At 40.1% G+C, this 17,302-nt stretch overlaps 1 protein-coding gene across 21 annotated transcripts in view; it reads left to right on the forward strand.

Annotated features, from left to right (window-relative positions):
* SVIL (supervillin) overlaps positions 1-17,302 on the forward strand; it is a 200,437-nt gene that overhangs the window by 57,744 nt on the left and 125,391 nt on the right. Inside the window, exon 2 of one of the 21 annotated variants that reach the window (XM_090047483.1) lies at positions 12,726-12,812. The exons of the other annotated variants lie outside the window; for them this stretch is intronic. The gene's annotated coding sequence lies outside the window, so the exon portion shown is untranslated. The remainder of the gene's footprint in view (positions 1-12,725; positions 12,813-17,302) is intronic. 21 annotated transcript variants of the gene reach the window in all.

Below are 17,302 nucleotides of genomic sequence, written 5' to 3' on the forward strand. Positions count from 1 at the left end.
CTTGAGGTTTCTTGCCCTTTTTTTTTGGCTTTGTTTTAAAAGATGAGTTCATTCTATGGTGAATGGAAAGTCTGTTGCTGACTGGCTTAGGTGGGAAGTTTGACGCTTCTTTATTTTTAGTGTGTGTTTAATTTGTAAGCTTCGGATTACAACCTGAGACTAGGAATGTTGTATAAACAAGGTATTTCAGGGATATCTTCCTCCCCTCCTTACACCCCACCCGTCTTCCTGAAGTGGTTGGTTCTAAAGTTGCTGTATAATTCATGATTACAAAATATTTGACAGCACTCCTTCCTCTGTAGATGCACACTTGGAATTTTGTCGGCATACATATAGCCAGACTCCAATTTCCTTTCTCTTCGTGTCCTCTTAAAGTGTCCAAAAAGCTTTTGCAGTGAAGACGCCCTGAGAGAGCTGCTTTTGCTATCGTTGCACGCTATTGTAGGGCATCAGCTGTTGAATGTATGGGGCTTGTTCTTTCCTTAAAGGATGCCCTCTGGTGTTTTAGCTTAATAAATTGAAAAACACTAACAAAACCTCGCTATGAAGGAAATATTATCCCAATTTTAAAGATGGGGAAATGGAGTGCCCTGCATTTTTGCCTTGTGAGCTAGGGATCATGAGTTGTTTTTCAGCCTGTCCTTGGAGTGTAACCTTTCCTTCAAATAGCTCTAGAAATGTGTTTGTTCCCTTAGTACTTGATATTCCTGTTATAAGCTCAAATTCTGTTCATCCGCTTTGCTGTACTGCATCAAGTGAGTCCAGATCTAACTTTTTTCTATGTTTGAAACATGTAATGTTAAAATGGTTAATGAATGGAGGGAGAGAACTTTTTTATACAAAAGCTCAGTTTCTATACCTTGTGCTAACTTAACAGGGTTTTCATACTTTTTAATACCTACTTAAAACCTACTTGCATAAACTAATTTTGTTCCATTTATTTTGTGGAAGGGTGGGTGCTTCCCATTGGAAAATGTAGGCAGTTCCAAAACTCGCCCCCCCCCCCCCCCCAAAAAATCGAAACAAACAAATCATGGCATCCCACAATGGTCGTTTGCCATGTTGGGTTTTTCTCATATGCACACATTCTCCCCAGCTTTATTAGCTTTATTACAATTTGGTAATCCCGTTTGCATAGTCTAGTATGAGTGGATTCTTCATCAGATATAACATTGAGGTTTTAATCAGAGAAACCCTTGCTGCTTTGCCCAACCCTATTGCTTGTTGGCTGGCTTTAAGAAACAGCTGGCAAATCTTTGACTGCATTAACATACCCCTGCTGTGCATTTGTATATCTTCATTAGAAAGTGAACAAAGTTTTGGATTATGTTATGCTTAGCTCCTGAATGTGTGCCTAAAATTTGCTGCTGAGTGACTCCAAAAAGGGAAAGGAGGGTTTTGAAGAGAGAAATGGAGGCTGACTAACCTTTCGTCCTACAAATCAAGCATTAGAAAGGTTTATAGCACCTTTTAAACATCCAAAGCTGTAGTGAGATTTAGGTACTGGTGCAGATTCAGGGGTGACTGTCTTCTGCAGAAGGATTGTGCTAGAATCCTCAACCCTAGATGCAAACCCTAGCACACTGAAGGTGTAGGTGACCATTTTGGAAAGCATTTTGATTGAAAAATATTGTCATCAGCTCTTTCACATGCAACAGATACTGAAAGTACTAGGAACTGGCAAATCCCTTTGCCTGCTGTCTGTGGGAGATTTGGTTACAACCAACTTGTTAAGTATTACTGCTTCTACCTTTCAAAGGAGTAGGTTTTTTTTCTTCATCAGAGTTGCATTGCATAGGAATATCCTGAACTAGGAGCCTTATCCAAATAATACTAGAGCTGTGTACTGGATACATTTTTTGTCTGCGTCAAACTCCTGACCCTGGTTTGTTAGAGAAAAGAGACTTAGCTTTAAGCCATTAAAATGTCCAAACTGAAGTTATTTTGTCTTCATTCCCATATGCAGAAAGACTCAAGTCTAAACTTGATGCATCTGAAGCCTCTAGGATCTTCTCCAGGAGAAGTGGGAACTTTCTTTTTTTTATTGCAAAAGCCCATTCAGACCCAATCTGTAGTGAGATGAGCTAAGTGGTGGCTTATATTAAGAAGCAGGTGTCACATGGGAGCTTTAAAAGATGACAGCTTCATTTTTGGATGTGAAGAGTCTATGTACATTGCACACGATGGACTATATGTTGTAATAATAGGTATCACTGAAGATTAGGAGCCGAAGTTGCTTCCCTTTTTATGTTGCATGGTTATAGGTAGACGTAACAATCATATTAATATCAAAGGATACTATTTATGGCACAACTTGTATCTGCCTGATTCAGTATTTGTTCAGTTGATGTGCATTTCTGGCTGAAACATATTTTTGTCCATATCCTATAAGCGTTTGTATAAGGGCTTTAGTACATTTACCTATGCACAGAACTGACCTCATTAAATTGTGAAGTTCAGTTTTTATATAAAGAGAATTTCGCCACCTTATTTTTTTCCTGGTGAAATGCATCCATTGCTGCTGTTAACCAAAATAAATTTAAGACCCAATGGTGTCGTACAGTTTCTGCATATTTAAACTTCCATTGTCTTAAAATATTTCTCCTTATTTATGAGTTTGTCAGCTAATGACAGTTGTGAACTGCAGGGTTTTTTTTAGCTTTGGAACAATCAGTGCATCAGGATAGCTCATTTTCCAACGACGTTGCTTGTGATGAATGGCATTTTATCCAAACTACCGCTGTTTCTCCTTTGCTTCTGTTACCCACTTGGCGCATATTCCTCTTCAAGGAAGCAGCCAAAGAAGATTCTCTCCCTGCATGAATACAATATATGTTACTTCTTCCACTCACTAATTTAGAGAACTGACACATCTGGAGGTCTCTGCTTTTGGTGAGCGGAGCACATTCCAGTTGGATTCTGCCTTCAGCAGATAAGAATGTATTGGATAACTAGTGATAAAAAACTCTTATGTCATTTAGTTGCATGATATTTGTGTTCAGTGCAGTCTTTCAGAGGAGAAAACAGGACAAGTCTAGTTTTTAAGCCTTTACTAATTGCTCCATTAATAAAATCCAAACCAAACTTTTTTGATGTGATATAACAATTCCATATTTTTTTACAGCTAAAGCAAAGCCTGCATTTTGAGATTTGAAAGCGTCCTACTTGCAAATCTTCCCTTTTAGCAGTGCATCTATTTTGTCTCCAGCTTTTCAAAATTTATCCTGCAAGAATGCAGTAAAACATATTTTATGTAACAATAGACCTGGACCCTAAAAGCATCATGTGTTGCGCGTATTTTTACTAGCCCAGATATTTCAGAGTGAGGGGTGGAGAACAGGACTTATGAATCTATTTTGCAACTAGTGTGCAGTCCACAAACTATTTAACATATAACATAGACTAATGAGGTGCTCATTTAATGCTTTCTTGCAGATGAACTCAGTTCAGGTATTTGGATGAGTGTTCTTTAGATTATTGTGGGGAAAACTGTATGCCAAAGAATAATGGGTAGTTTAATTCTGGGCAAATACTGTTGGTTAATATCCAAAGTCCTTGGTGGCTGTATCTGCAAAATCTACCTCTGGAAAGAGAGGGCACTCAACTGAGAACTGAGTTGTTTAATTTTGTTCACTCTTATCAGTCTTAAATGTAAGCTAGCCTTTTAGAAGATAATTGTCACGCATTCTGCTATAGGGTGGTGGTGAAAATTAGTGTTCCAGAACAAAATGTAACACCACAAAGGTGTGTTTGTGCTTTCTGAGTTTTCTCTCCAGGCCTCCCATTTCTGACAATGTAATTAACATGCCAGGAAAGACCTGGGCAGCACTGTGTAAACCTTAACTGACTGTAAAGGTTGGGATGACTATATTTAATTAAGGAAGCATGATATACAAATCCAGTATTCTCAGGTATGTTCTCATCTGGCATTAACTGAAAACTTGAAAGCATGATAAGTTCTTACCAGACATGATCAGGCATCCAGCTGCTGACTCTTCAATTGCAACTGAACATTGAAATGTTTTGTCCTGCATTAACACAGGACTACAAGTTAAGAGATCTGGGTTCATTTCCTGTGAAAAGTGCCCCCACCACTATTTTGAAACTCGGGGGTGCTGAATACATGAGACACTGCAGCACGTTGTAGTGTTCCCTTTAGATTAGAATGGATCAGAGCACGTATAGAAGTGCCCAGAGACCAAATGATCTGGTGAAATGTCCTCTGAAACATTTTGTAAATGAAGATGTGTGGAGGAATACTGCGCTCTAATCAGGGTTGAGTCAAAAACTTAAAGAACCTGTGGAGTTGCTCAAAGCACTTGGATAATGAAAATGTTCCTGGGGCTGTTAAGAATGGCTTGACAGAACAGAGTTAACTGCAGAGGTATTGGAAATGCAAAATTCCAGATTAAAAGGGTGGGAAAGCTCTGAAGTCTAAACACAGTGTTCCATGTGTATGGAGTATTTGTTGATAAATCAGTGTGCATGATTAAGCCTCTGTTTTGGCTTATAGATTGCTTTATGTAAGTATACTATTAATTAATTTTACTGTGGTCTGTTCAACAAAACGATGTGAATGTTGAAATGTATGATGCAAGTTCTGTTAGCAACATGGCAAACGACTTGTCTCTTGCACCATTTGTCCTGGACGATGTTTTTACCTTTTTTTGTTCTCTTTTTTTCCCCCCCAGGATTGCTATTTTTCTCTACTAATCTTGTGGTCATATTGTCCATTTCTTTAATTCACTACTAAAAAGAAAGGCTGTTATTGGAGATTTAAAATACCATACTGTAATCTTATACTTAAACAAAAATGGTTGTAGGCTTGCATCTTGGTTTGGAGAGAACAAAGAAACTTGATCTTGAAGGGTGAAGATTTAAAAGCTGTTAGTTTGTGCACAGTCAGCTTTTTCTGGACCTCTGGCCTGGGCTGGATAAAATGTATAATAATAAAAAAAAAAAAAAAATCTGTATAAACAAAAGTTTGGCATGAGTTAGTGATCCAGGTGCAAATGACTTATTTTTTTCATTTCATAGCAATTTTTAGGTTGACTGAAGCTAATGTTTCTGCAGGGACTAGTTGCTTCTATATTAAATGACCAGGTACCTCCTAGATCATACTAAAGGCTAATACTTTATTATGCTTCTGTGACTGATTTGGTGTTGCCTGTAATAACTGTCTTGATTTTGGGGTTATTATGTTTGTTGAATTAATCCATGCAAACAGTAGTGGGATTGTGAAGGAATGCAGTTGTGAAGGGGGAGGTAAATGCAACTATACATCTGTTACTAAACACTTGGAACAATGCAAGAACCATTTGTTATGTTGGCTTGGCTTGGCTTGCTTCCAGACTAGTCCAGACCAGGGAATCTTGGTCCCTGTGAAAAAGCTGTATGTGGTAAATGGGGCCAAAGGAGACTGGAAGGTTTTAACTGAACTGTACATGTCTACTTGAGTGGGAGACCACTTTTTGATATTGGGACCTTAAGTTGTCTAGAGGGAGCCCTAGCATAAACTAGACCAACCAGAGTCCCCCCTCAGGGAGATAGATGCCTTTTCCTTTAGGTAAGGACAGTGGGCATGAACACCTTCTGGATGATGAAATCCTTTTCCTGCTATGGTCTGCTTTGTTTCTCCTGTGCCAGAGTACTGTGAACAAGCTGTTATTTAAAGAAGTGTATATTCTCTGTTACGGTAACTTACTGCTAGAGGCTTCTAAAGGAAGAGCTGCGGTACCTGAATGCAGTTCGAGTGTGAATGGTTGGTACATAGGGTCAGAAGGTACAGTACACAATTTGAGTGGATGAATTGCAGTGTTGCATCCCAAGAGTCCTAAAAACAGGAGGTTTGATACCTGAGGAGTGCAGTCAGACCAGAAAAGGAGCAGAGGTGTAGTTAGGCCTGGAGCTATGATACCTTTTGTACTCTGCATTTTGAAGATGCCTTTTGTTCACTCTCTGCTGGTGTAGCCATTACCCTACTTAACTGTGGTCTACAAAGCTTGACCTCTTCACCTGGCTGCTTAGTATGGCAAATGGTTTAGATGTTAATCAGCTCTTAAGTTGATTCTAACTCTGAGTTTCCTTGTAGCTTGAGACATTTGGTTTGATGTGCAATGTTAGATTAGGGTCGCATGACCGACCATAAATGCTAGATCCTTGCATTAAATACAGTCTCCTAAACAGCATGTGGGTAGAGTGCAATTAAAATTTTAAAATGGTGCTTCTTGTTTCATAACCAGCTGTCTAGCTAACAGATCTGAACGTTGGAGCACCTTGGCTGGCTTAATGCTTCTTCCTTTCAGCCATGTTTGTCTTGCTCAGTTTGGGCAGGCTTTTGGTTCAAAGGAATAGCTTACCAGTGCATCTGGGATGAAGTGTTTAGCCAAGAACAATCTGGTTGGTGGTTCTGTTTCCATGACCATTACAATTGTAATATCTGTGGGCTCTCCAACTTGGGAGACAAGCTCTAAAAATTAGGAGATATTTGCATAATGCAGGACCCTGGCCTAGGCCTGTGCAACTGTATCACTTTGTGAAATCTTCTGGGATGACAGTCATGACACAAGATTGGGGTCGGATTAACCCGTTAGTGGGCCCTAGGCAAACAAACTTGTAGGCCCCTACTTAATACTGTATAGTTATGTTACTTTTCTCATTCAATTGTAATATGTAAAATGCACACAACTGGGCCCTTTCTCTTAGGGCACTAGGCATGTGCCTAGTTTGCCTATGCATTAATCCAGCCCTGCACAAGATAAGGGGCTTAAGTCTGACAATGCTACCCCAGTCTACCCTTGTTTCCACTTATATTTTTAGTTCTTAAGTCTCTAAATGCTAAAAGCACAGCATTGGAAAGCAACACTTCATGTGTTTTGCAATGGGAGCAGCAAAGTTTAGCCTTCTCCTTCATGGACTCTCGAAGTAAATGATTTCAGGAACCATAGAGGCTGCATAATATTTATCCTGTCCAAGATGTGTTAAGTAATAATGCCACTATACTTTGACTGGTTTAAGTCTCAACTGAAATTCTGCATCAGAGTTTGGGTATAGCACTGTAGGGAACATGTGGACATGTCTAAGAGAATTCAGGGTCGACTAGTGAAGTGTTAGAAGGTAAACCATATGCAGAAAGCCTGAAGGAGTCAGGAGTATTAAAGAAAAGGTGATTTGAAGGGTCTGAATACTTCTTCCCCTAAATACTTTTAAAAGGTTGCTTGCTATTTGCTTAAAGTCTACAACTGTTCTTTCTCTCTAGTCAGTGAAGGCAGGACAAGAAACGATGGAAGGCAGATGCAGGTTGAAATCTACTTGGGATTAACTTTTGTCAGAGCACTAGGTGCTGGAGGTGCCTAGGAAAAATTGTGGAATCTCCTTTTCTGGAGGGTTTTTTTTTAAAGCTGGATAGGTTTGTCAGGGATAATTTAAATACATAAGACCTGCTCTAAGGCCAGGAGTTAGACGAGAAAACACTTGATGTTTCTTTCATCTCGCTGTTTCTCAATAAATATTCTGCTTTGCAGGCAGACTGCTTGTTTTGGGCTGCTTACAGACATGGGGAAAAAAGCCCCCAAGCAGTGCTTTACTTTCAGATTGGTGCACCCCCACGCTGAGTGCAACACGTGCCCAGAAGAGGCATTGTAATAGTTTGACCCAGCTTGCCTAGTGTCTGTCTAGATCAGGCACTTCAGCGGGGGGGTTTGGCGCTTTTATGGCTCCCAGTCTATATAGGTGCTGCTGGGTCAAATTAACATGCTTACTCTTCCAGTCAAGTGCTGGTTTTGTGTTTTGTGGGGATGGGGAGAGGGGGTCATGTCTGTTAGTGATGAAAAGTTGTCCCTACCCCCTGAAGTTCCTGGTGTTGCTGTAGCCTGTGGGTTGCTTATGGCTAATTAGAAGTCTTTCTGTGTTCTGCAAATGATAGTGGGGATTGGGTTTTGAGGGTAAATGGCTGGGGAAGGAGAAACACATACTGCCAAATACTCTGGTCTAGCAGAAAAGTAAATGGAAAGAGTCCAGCTTAACCAGAACAGCATGATACCTGGTTAGCACTGCCCCCTGGGACCACCAACCATAAGCTTTCATGCTGTGAAAAATTATTCCTAATTTTCTCTTTGAAAATTCTAATAATATATGCAGGGTATGTGTTACAACATCTAGATTTCTATACACAACTCCTTTATCATTTTCTCCCTTTAAATTTTCTCCCTGCCATTTGAAGAGGCTACAGATTAGCTGTGGAGACCACTTTAAATACTGGCTTTGGCATGATGCTTAGGCAGCAGTAGGAAATCTGGCCTTTCCAAGTTCACTTCTCAAGATATCTCAAATATTGCTGTTACAGGAAAAGTGATAAAAGGGGTGATTTTTTTTTAAAAAACTTTTATGAGTTACTGTTTTTTTATGGAGGACAGTGCTGGCCATATTTATTTGAATAGGAGCTGAACAAAATTGTATAGTTGATGAATTGCTTTACAATTATTCCTTTGGTTGAGTCTGCTGTCAAAGGGCACCTAGTATGTATAAATGCACCTGAAAGAGCAACATGATGGAAATCAGAGTTTTAGACTGCTTTGACTGGGAAAAACTGCTGTGTGATAGAAATAAGTACTACAGTACTTGACTTTCAACTTTCCTTCAAACTTGCTGTGACATGAGCATGACTCCTGAATAGCTGAGCAAAATGTGGCTCTAGTGTTCTAAAACATTATTTTAAATTGTCCTGGATTCACAAACCTGGTTTCTGATTTAGCAATACAATTAAAGTATAAATAATTTTCTTTGAGGGAAATTTATTCTATAAATAAGAACACTTTTTGCTTTCTAACTCTCCCATACGCTAGATATCTGCCTTATACAAACCAGCAGCTATTGTAAAATTGAGCTCCTTTTGAATTTTATTTAGTCATTTATTAGATGTCCATGCTGCCCTTCCTGAGAGAGACTCGAGTACTTTGAACATAGGCTCCATGATGTAGTGTGTTATGAATTAAACCATTGATGTGTAACTTCATTTAACCTTATTTAATACTGTCAGCAGATGGTACTGTTGTGGGCATTGAACAATGCATCGCTGTCATATGAATTATTCATTTTATTGCTTTTGATATACAATTGAAAGCTGTTCATACTTCTTAGTACAAAACTTCATGGAATAAAGTGTCTCGGACTTTATTTAGCTGCTTGCAATGTTCCAGTTTTTCAACAGGCTTTTAACATGCATTGAAGCAAACTGAAAATGTAAAAGTTTTCTAAACAAATCTCATAAGATACTTGTGTGAGTTGCTTGGACTTGGCAAGAACTAACTCTGGTCCTGCCTTAAATTAAACATCTTTTAAAAGCCATGTTAAGGGAGTGGAGCCGGGGGACATAAGGGGGAGAATGAAACTGGTTTAAACACCTAAAATAGATGAAACCTGTGAAGAGACTTGTCCAGCAGGGGGATTAAGAAGCATCCTACTCAGTAGCATTCAGGTGTCTGCTGTGACTTTTTTAGTCTGTGTAAATCTCCTACAGGGAAGGACCAAGTACAGGCTAGATGTATTTTCTGACAGCATAAAATTAAGTTTGTAATAAATACATTAAGTAAGCAGCAAGAATAATGAAAGGATTTGGAGACTACACTTCAAGGGATTTATATAAACCCCGTGATACGGCAATGCTGGCAAAAGAATATTAATGAACAGGCTATTTAAAATTTTAAAGAGAACCTTGGGGGGATAATGACAAACTTGAAAAATAATCCTAGACATGGCAGAATACTAGCTTAGCTAGTCTGATCATTGCATTGTCAAGGAAACTATGGTAAAATTACACTGTGTGAGAAAAGCCCTGCTTAGAAGTTACGTTATGTATATGTTCTAGGTTGTTTCCTGAACTAAGTATAATCAGTGTAGTGAAATGAAGTGTTTACATCCAACTGTAAATCGTCTAATTCAACCACTGAGAACTTGACCTTTCTCCCTTTTGTACTTGTGTAATTGGGTTGGTTATAATTGCTGGTTTGCTGGCCCTGGGTATCCCTTTGGGCTGGGAAAGAACATACATTGGTTACCCTCTAGGAAATTGCCAATTAAAAAAATAGATAGCCTTAGGTTTTTGAGGCATTCACTAAAATAAATACAGGGAATACTTGAAATATATTAGGGCAACCTTCATATTTATCCAAGGCCAAACTAGTAAATACTGAGTGTCTGATGTGTATAAGGGAATTTTTCTTCCTCTTCAGAAAGGTAAGGAAGTTACCTGTGGTTGCATGTCTACAATGTTAAATGTATTCCTCTAAAAACTGTCCACAGGCTAAAAGAGAAGTCTAGATTTTCCTTGCCAAAACAATGACAAACTGAGTTAATGGATGTTTTTATAACTTTGGTATTACCTGTACTTTTCACATTAAATGTAATGGCAAACTGTGGAGAACATTAATTATGGAACAAAAGTTAGGGCAAATTAGCATACTTATTTTGGTCCAATGGTAAGATGAGCACTTGAAGATTTAAAAAAAAATTAGGCCTGGTTACATTCCAGAACTTAATCTACTCCATGTAGCAAGCTTTAATCACAAATTTCTACTGGTTTAAGTGACAAAAATCCCTCAAAATAATGATATGCTTCACAATAGCTGTAAACAATTCAAATGAGGAAGGATCCTATGGGAAATATATTTTTACATATGGTATCAATTACACTGCAAAACCAACAGATTCAACCAGTCACTTGTTCTGGGTTTCAGATGAAGCAGAGCAGCTGATTGTCCTATTTCTTTTGCCAGGAGGAGTAACAATACAACCATAATAAACAGATGAGGTAGCTATGCAATTGCAGGAAAAAGAAATTGTCTGAAAAAAGCAGCAAACTTTTAAAAACAAGCTAAATGGATTCTGAAGGTTTGGAAGGATTTGAAATATAGTCCTATTTGAAATATATAGATAGCATTTTTTTTTTTTTTTTAAAGACCATAAACTCTTCAGTAGCCAGAAAGTTCAAATGAAAAGTTGTGTGTCTGGAAAGATTCCCTCTGTTAATTATAGCATGTCTTTTATTAAACTTAAAAGAATATAACATCAGAGGAACTTTCCCACCAGGTGGTAAAATGCAAATGAAACCCTCTGCCAGCTGGTCAGTTTTATTACGTTATTAAGGGAAGGGAAAGGACTCCTTAGTTTTGTCATCACCAGCATAGTGAAGAGAGAGAAACCCTGAAGACTTCTAGAAGCTCTTCCATATAGTTGTCTAGAGATACTGTGCTAGATGAAAGGGCTGGCTCTTCAGAACAAGGCAATCTTTGTAGCAGTTGCCCTCAGAAACCGTTCATCTGCTTTGATGCTTCTAGCTTGGAGAAGACAATTCACCTACATGGTGCTTGATTCTGTTTTTGACGAGTTCTAAAAAGAGCATTAAAATTTATTACTGTCCCATGGCTGCCCCTCTGAAGCCAGCAAGTGTGAGCTTTTGGAGGTTGCGCATGCCTGGGCCAGGCCAGCTCTGCTCTGTGCCTCTACCTCCATGGGGCTCCCAGCAGTCCAGCCGGGAGCTGCAGACAGCCCCATATGATCAGGCCAGGTGGACTCCAGGTGGCTGCATGCAGCTCCCGGCACCCCATCCAGGAGCTGCATGGCATCAGGCGATCTGGCCTGACTGTGCCAGCATGTTGGGCTCCTGGCACTGCAGGTGGGAGTTGCATGCCAGCAGGGTGGGCTGGGCTGGCTTTGTGTCTCCACATGTGGCTTCCTGCTGGAGTGCTGGGAGCCCCGCATATAGGCATGGAGTCGGTCTGGCCCAATGACGCGTTATTCCCCACAGCTCGTGGTGCTCCAGTGGGGAGCCACACGCCATTGGGCTGGGCTGTACTGGCTCCATGCCACCATGTGCAGCTCCTGGGGTTCAGCTGGAGCCACGTGCCACCGGGGGGTTCTATCTGCTGTGGGTCTTGTGCGCCCCGAGGGCCTACTTCTGCTGGCAGGGGCTGTGCACTGGGGAGGGGGGTGTAGCGGGAGGCACACATACCCACCCACAAGCCACACATGTCCATACCCCTACACCCCCCTCCCCAATATACAAGAGTAAGACTTTATTTTGAGCTATTATGCAATCACCTCTGTAAACACTACACAAATGCACGCAAATCAGGACAAAAGTATTTTTTGACATTAAAATTATGTTTTGGTAGGTGTTTGATTTTTAGTGTATGATTTGGTTTTTTGGTTTTTCTGGTTCCAAGATGGCAAATCCCCCTTCTTCCCCCCACAAAAAAAAAAAGTACTTTTTCTTCCCCCCCACAAAAAAAAGAAGTACTTCTGGGGGCAAGGGGAGGGACTCCTGTTGGCAAAGGTCAGGGGTTAGGGATGGGACTTCCAGTCCCCAGATGGCGACCAGGGTTCAGGGCACCTGCCAAAGGACGCAGCTACACTTGTAGCCCTTGATAGCCAAAATAATTGCCCACCCCTGCCTTAGAGACTAACTTGTTCATAAAGGCATGAGCTTTTGTAAGCTACATCATACAGTCTGGATTGCTTTTTATTACCTGGTTTATCTTACCATCAGACAGTTTGTGGTGGTTTTCATTGCCAGGCTGAAAAATCTCCCTTCACTCCTCCCACTGGAGGCTGAGAAAAGTATGTGGCTCAAAAAATCCATATACCGCTATAACCCAAGGCCAGGTGAAGTTTGAGGTTGAACAAGTTCAATTTTTACATAATGCCTCATTTTACTTTGGCCTTTTCAGCTGATGCCTATTGCTGAGACTTCTGGAGAACAGGAGTAGAAGGAAATGAAATAAACTAAAATTGACCAAGCCAGGTATCTTTTTCAGGTAGGTGGGCTGTCCTGAGGCATGGTGTTGCAAAATTAAGTTTGTTATCACTTCCCAACTTTGCAGGAGAACTTGGAGTGTGGGGGGGAGGGGCAAGAAGGTCCCATGGAGGTCAGTGTGTTAACTGTATAGTTACTTTGAAGGCCTCCTAATTTTGTGCACATGTTGGTCTTTAAGTACCTGTCTTTATCCAAGCAGCAATATTCAAGCTGACAAATAGATGTGTTGTGTAACAAGGCATTTGTGTTAGTTACCCAGCTTCTCCCTAATTGTTCCCTTCCTACCAAGCTTTGTGTCTTTCTCCAATTCAGCTGTAAGCTCATCAGGGCATGGGCTGAGTAGAAGTTTTGTATGACACCAAACTCACTAGTGCTCCAATACAGAAGGAATCTGGGGTAATACAGATAAAAGGATTTGAAAAGCACAGCATTGTTTTTGTTTTTGTTTTGTTTTTTTAAGCCAGCAAGTTGCTTTTGAGAGAGATTACTCCATGCCACTTTGGCATAGACCTAGTTCCTGCTATGTTAGACATCATAACACTTTCACAGGAAAAACATAGATTTCTTTTTAGAATAAGCTCAAATTCAGCACAGTTGTATGACTGGAGTTAGAAACAGCACTTGGCTGTGTGTATTGTGCCAAGTTGTCATTCATTTTGCCAAGCTGTTGCTAGTTTACACGTGGCCGAATACCATTTATGAAAACAGCTATGCCCTCCGTGCTCTTGCTTTGTCTCCAAATAAAGGCACATCTGAAAAGAGGAGCTAGGCTTCCAGCTTTTCAGACCTTGAGAGAGAGGACCTTTACCATGAATTGAATTGAATAGAATTGACTTGGCTGCAGCAAACTTCACAAAAATTGATTTAAACTATAATCTGTGTAAACGTGTAGATTTGTGTATTTTAAAACAGAATTTCTATGCATCAAAATCCATTTGTTGTACAGCGTAACATGGAGGCCTGAGATTGCCTCAGCAAACTCCTTAAATGTCTAAACAAGCATTGTTTAAAAATCTCAAACAGTTAATCAGAATGCTTGCATTCTTTTGGAGAGTTTTACTGATAGGGTGAGCCTTAACTTGCACATGAACTCTTCTCTGCATCACGCTCATATGCAACAACCAGAGCATTCAGTGTTGTGGAACGCTGCGTACCCTGAAAGGGACGCTGCATCAAACCTATGGTAAGACCGTCTTTTAGTCTTAGGTTGGGGATTATCTCGAGGCATCTATCATCCTCATTGCTAACCTTTTCTTAAATGTCAGTGTGTTTCTTTTTGTTCTGAAAGACTGGGGGAAGCAGAGCATATAAAGATGCTGTGCTCTAGAAGGCAAGGTGCTAGCATTGGAGACTCAAAAATGTATCTTGTATCTAAATTTTATGTTGGCGTGTGTGTCAGAAGTGGTGTGGGGCCATCTTGTTTTCAGTGGTCATATCTGACCCAGTTTTTGCTGGGCTGAATAATGTATTCACATCTAACTTCCCGTCTCTCGTGCGTTACATTTTCCATCATTGATTGATTTTTTAGTAACTTTAAAATTGTATACTACAGCACATTATAATCTGTAGTTGTACAGATAGTGGTTTAAACAATTTGGAGGGTGTGGGTGAGGGGAAACCCACTTACTTCTAAAACCAGATACAGAACTGTGCTTCAAGAAGCCCTAGATGGTGCTAATTATATGTAATGCTAATTAAAGACTGACTCCTTCTGAGAGGCATACGCTTGTGTAGGTGACAAGTGCCACTCTGCCCTGCCTTTGTATGATGAGAGTTGCATACCTAATTACCTCTCTACTTCCTAGAGAAAGGATTTAGTTCTGCATTAACTTTTTTCTTTCTGTACCAAAAGCTATAATCTTCCTGCCCTAGCAGCAATTTGAAGAGGACTGTCTGGTTTTTGGAGTGGTTGGCTAGAATGTGAAGTTTGTTGAGGAAGTGGTTGAAGAAGAAAAGAGGTTTGAAAGGATGTAAATGTATGATTTTAGCTAAGATTTTTAATCTTGAGAGAGCTGCAAAGAACACTCTCTGGTTTCAGGGCAGCCAAGACAAACCAAAAAAGGGTTTGGCTTTATCATTAGTTATTCATAAACTAACAAGAGATGCGATAGACCTTACCCAGTGTCCAGCATACCCCATCCATGGTACTGGCACTACCCCTGTCACCACCAATATACCAATATTAGTTTTAACATGTAATATTTTGCCTCATGTTTTTTCACACCACCAGTGAAAGTTGCAATGGAGGGTATTTTTGTACAGAACGTGGGCTGAGGAATCGGGGAACAATTCCTGGTTAAAGAATCAGAGAAAAAGGGACTTAAGTGCTGCTTCATTGCCCAAGAAAGCCTTAAAGCCGACAGTTATATCACTTACCTTAAGAAGTAATCACTTGTGCATTCATGCAAGCAAAACTTGATAGTAATACCTGCAATACTGGCATTTGGAAACTCCCAGTAAAGTGGCAAGGTGACAAAGTAAGCTCCTCTGTTCCTCAGTCACTTCCATTTAGTACTTCAAGCCTGTTTCATTGCTTCTTTGTTATACAGTGTACCAGATTCAGAAACCTGAGACGTGTCTCTTTCTCTGCTATTACCTTATGGACAGCTTGGATCCAGTCTTTTCTTGCATTTCCAGCTCCATGATTCGGAGGCCCCACTTCAGTCCTGTGCTCCTAATCTGCCTTGGTAGTTAGTGTTGTCATCATGTCTCTCAAGTAGTAATGAAACTTTCACAGCTCCCTTACAGCCCAACCTCACTATCTTCATTTTATGTGCGAGGAACCTTTGTGCATGGAACCTAGTAAATGGACTCTGCTAGGTGGGCTGCAGTGCCTTTACCACAAGATCACCTATTCTCCTTCTGACTCTACATCCTCCATAAGAAATCAGGGTTTTTTTAAGGCTGCTTTTCTTCTACTTCACAGCCTTGGGATGACGAGCACATGTATGCACTACATTTGAATGAAACATTTTGGCCCCAAAAGTGTGTGTGGGGGTGGGGGGAGAACGGGACATGCACAGGATTGAAAATGCAAGCCATATAATGAAATGTTCCTCCTTTTCTGTAAAGCTATTGTTACTGTTAGCTTTTTTTTTACTATTAAAATGAAATGGTGTGCTGTCCAATAAACTCCTGATGTAGTGTCCTTTTTAGCAGCCCTCCAATATTTTGGGTTAGTCTTTAAAAATGCATTCTAGTGGTCCAAGGTTACTTGGATAGGCTTTCCGTATTTTACAGCGCATTGTGAACTAATACAACTTCTGGACCTTCTCCAACCTCTTCTGTATTAAGCCTAGACTTTGGGTCTAAGCTGCTGATTCTGGTTTCAAAATTCCCAGGAAACACAAAGAGCTGAAGAAAATGTTGTAGGCTTAGCAATGATCTCACTCACATCCCCCATGCTTTTACAGTATTTGGTTCTTGTACTGAATTTGAATGCAAGTGTGCTTTCCAACAGACTTCAGAATACTACTTATAGTTTCACTAGAAGCTGTTGGAGATGATCCACTTGCAATGCAGATATAAGATATGAGTCATAACCTGGCTTGAGGCTTTTCAATTTATTTAACTCTTTGAGAATTCTGTTTTGAGGGCATCAGTCAAAATGAAATGATTTTAGTGAATGCTTTTGTAGCACCTCTTGTTTTGGAGGTTATCTGTGGGAGTCTGTATTACCCAAGTTTTCTGTTGTTGTTTGAGATTAGAATACTGCTTTATCATCCCACACTGCATCACTAAAGAGCCTTTTTTTTTTTTTTTTTGAGGGTGGTGAAGTCTGAAGACTGTAAAATATTTTGTATGAGGATTGTTACCCTGATTTGTTTACATAATATCAAATACTGTTAGGCTGAAATAACGTTAGCTGATAGCTTTTAGAATGGGGCCACAATGTGTGGGAGAGCCGTTCTTGATTGTATCATAAGAATCTTAAATATCTTTCCAAGGGTGTGCCCTTCAATAGAATTTGTCTTGTACTTTTATAGATAGAACAGGCCAGAAAACTGTCCCATGACTTGAGATCTCAAGGGATGATTGGGTACATAAAAGTTTGTGCTTTGGCTAATGAGAAGAAACAATTGAGGTGCTGAACAGGAAGTGCCTACCTTTCTCCCCTGTTGTGGGTCCCCCTTATACCTGTACCACCAATTATTTTACCAAAGTCTGCTTTAGAACTGCTTTGGAAGCTGCCAAGTCGTGCCTGACTCCTCTTCCACTTTAGTGTGCATATACTCGGCAGTCAATAACTGCAGTGTAGTGTAGATGCAACTGAGCTGGCTTTAAACTAGTTCTGTCCATGTTCTCAGGTGATTTTTTTTTTTTTGCAGTCCATGCCATCATGTAGACTGTGACTGATTTTTAGCAGACTTAGGTTGAGTACCTGCTCAATATGCTGTGGTCACTTCTGTGCAGATTACCTGTTAGTTGCAAGTGTTTTATAGCTTATTCTCCCCTCAACCCCTGAATGCCCCTTCAGTACCCTGTGCCTCA

The sequence above is a fragment of the Crocodylus siamensis genome, chromosome 5 (genome assembly GCF_052110815.1).
Source record: "Crocodylus siamensis isolate JL-2025a chromosome 5, ASM5211081v1, whole genome shotgun sequence".
Taxonomy (NCBI): domain Eukaryota; kingdom Metazoa; phylum Chordata; order Crocodylia; family Crocodylidae; genus Crocodylus; species Crocodylus siamensis.